The sequence below is a fragment of the Osmerus eperlanus genome, chromosome 27, assembly GCF_963692335.1.
Source record: "Osmerus eperlanus chromosome 27, fOsmEpe2.1, whole genome shotgun sequence".
Lineage (NCBI taxonomy): Eukaryota > Metazoa > Chordata > Actinopteri > Osmeriformes > Osmeridae > Osmerus > Osmerus eperlanus.
This window is the reverse complement of record NC_085044.1, coordinates 9,086,946-9,089,098: the sequence shown is the minus strand read 5'-3', so window position 1 is coordinate 9,089,098 and position 2,153 is coordinate 9,086,946. Positions and strand designations below refer to the sequence as shown.

General features: G+C 46.4%; 5 non-coding genes across 5 annotated transcripts; all 5 read left to right on the top strand.

Moving 5' to 3' along the window:
* The first annotated feature begins 63 nt into the window (after positions 1–63).
* On the top strand, positions 64–135 carry trnap-ugg (transfer RNA proline (anticodon UGG)). Its single transcript has one exon. It is a non-coding gene; the product is annotated as a tRNA-Pro (tRNA).
* An 870-nt stretch (positions 136–1,005) lies between these two features.
* On the top strand, positions 1,006–1,077 carry trnap-ugg (transfer RNA proline (anticodon UGG)). The gene has a single exon. It is a non-coding gene; the product is annotated as a tRNA-Pro (tRNA).
* A 277-nt stretch (positions 1,078–1,354) lies between these two features.
* Positions 1,355–1,426, top strand: trnap-agg (transfer RNA proline (anticodon AGG)). The gene has a single exon. It is a non-coding gene; the product is annotated as a tRNA-Pro (tRNA).
* A 180-nt stretch (positions 1,427–1,606) lies between these two features.
* Positions 1,607–1,678, top strand: trnaq-uug (transfer RNA glutamine (anticodon UUG)). The gene has a single exon. It is a non-coding gene; the product is annotated as a tRNA-Gln (tRNA).
* Positions 1,679–1,850: 172 nt separating this feature from the next.
* On the top strand, positions 1,851–1,922 carry trnaq-uug (transfer RNA glutamine (anticodon UUG)). The gene has a single exon. It is a non-coding gene; the product is annotated as a tRNA-Gln (tRNA).
* The last annotated feature ends 231 nt before the right edge of the window (positions 1,923–2,153 follow it).

The following is a 2,153-nucleotide window of genomic DNA, read 5'->3' as shown; positions in this document are numbered from 1 at the left end:
CCAGCTCTTTATGTCTAAGCATGTTTTGTGACAACAAATCGATCAAAGCAGCAACCAGAACATGGCTCGTTGGTCTAGGGGTATGATTCTCGCTTTGGGTGCGAGAGGTCCCGGGTTCAAATCCCGGACGAGTCCTTTACAGTAAGTTGTTGAAGGAGGTTATTTAGTGAAGAGGGCTCCTGTTCTATTCCCAAATCTGTCTTTTACCCAACGTCGATCTGGGTGATTTGCTGCAGAAGTTTCTCCAGCTCTTTTTGAATATGCGTGTTTTGCGACAAAAAATCGATCAATGCAGCAACCAGAACATGGCTCGTTGGTCTTGTGGTATGATTCTCGCTTAGGGTGCAGGGCGCCTTTGTCTAAGCATGTTTTGTGACAACAAATAGATCAATCGAAGCATCAACTACAACATGGCTCGTTGGTCTAGGGGTATGATTCTCGCATAGGGTGCCAGAAGTCCTGGGTTCAAATCCTGGACGAGCCCTTTACAGTATGCTGTTGAAGGAGGTAACATGGCAAAGAGTGCTCCTGTTCTATTCCCAAATCAGTCCTTTACCCAACGTATATCGGGGTGATTTGCTGCAGAAGTTTCTCCAGCTCTTTTTGTCTACTCATTCTTTGTGACAACAAATCAATCAAAGCAGCAACCAGAACATGGCTCGTTGGTCTAGGGGTATGATTCTCGCTTAGGGTGCAGGGAGCCTTTGTCTAAGCATGTTTTGTGACAACAAATAGATCAATCGAAGCATCAACTACAACATGGCTCGTTGGTCTAGGGGTATGATTCTCGCATAGGGTGCCAGAAGTCCTGGGTTCAAATCCTGGACGAGCCCGTTACAGTATGCTGTTGAAGGAGGTAACATGGCAAAGAGGGCTGCTGTTCTATTCCCAAATCTGTCATTTACCCAAGGTCGATCGGGGTGATTTGCTGCGGAAGTTTCTCCAGCTCTTTATGTCTAAGTATGTTTTGTGACAACAAATCGATCAAAGCAGCAACCAGAACATGGCTCGTTGGTCTAGGGGTATGATTCTCGCTTTGGGTGCGAGAGGTCCCGGGTTCAAATCCCGGATGAGCCCTTTACAGTAAGTTGTTGAAGGAGGTTATTTAGCGAAGAGGGCTCCTGTTCTATTCCCAAATCTGTCTTTTACCCAACGTCGATCTGGGTGATTTGCTGCAGAAGTTTCTCCAGCTCTTTTTGTCTACGCATGTTTTGTGACAACAAATCGATCAAAGCAGCAACCAGAACATGGCACATTGGTTTCGTGGTATGATTCTCGCTTAGGTTGCAGGGAGCCTTTGTCTAAGCATGTTTTGTGACAACAAATAGATCAATCGAAGCAGCAACTAGAACGTGGCTCGTTGGTCTAGGGGTATGATTCTCGCTTAGGGTGCGAGAGGTCCTGGGTTCAAATCCCGGACGAGCCCATACTTCTACAGCCCATTGCTGTAGAAGGAGGTAACCTGTCAAAGAGGGCTCCTGTTCTATTCCCAAGTCAGTCCTTTACCCAACGTATATCGGGGTGATTTGCTGCAGAAGTTTCTCCAGCTCTTTTTGTCCACTCATTCTTTGTGACAACAAATCAATCAAAGCAGCAACCGGAACATGGCTCGTTGGTCTAGGGGTATGATTCTTGCTTTTGGTGCGAGAAGTCCTGGGTTCAAATCCCGGATGAGCCCTTTACAGTATGTTGTTGTAGGAGGTTACTTGGCGAAGAGGGCTCCTGTTCTATTCCCAAATCAGTCCTTTACCCAACGTATATCGGGGTGATTTGCTGCAGAAGTTTCTCCAGCTCTTTTTGTCTACTCATTCTTTGTGACAGCAAATCAATCAAAGCAGCAACCGGAACATGGCTCGTTGGTCTAGGGGTATGATTCTTGCTTTTGGTGCGAGAAGTCCTGGGTTCAAATCCCGGATGAGCCCTTTACAGTATGTTGTTGTAGGAGGTTACTTGGCGAAGAGGGCTCCTGTTCTAATCCCAGATCAATCCTTTACCCAACGTAGATCGGGGTGATTTGCTGCGGAAGTTTCACAGCTCTTTTTGTCTAAGCATTTTTTACGACAAAAAATCGATCAAAGCAGCAACCAGAACATGGCTCGTTGGTCTTGTGGTGTGATTCTCGCTTAGGGTGCAGGGAGCCTTTGTCTAAGCAT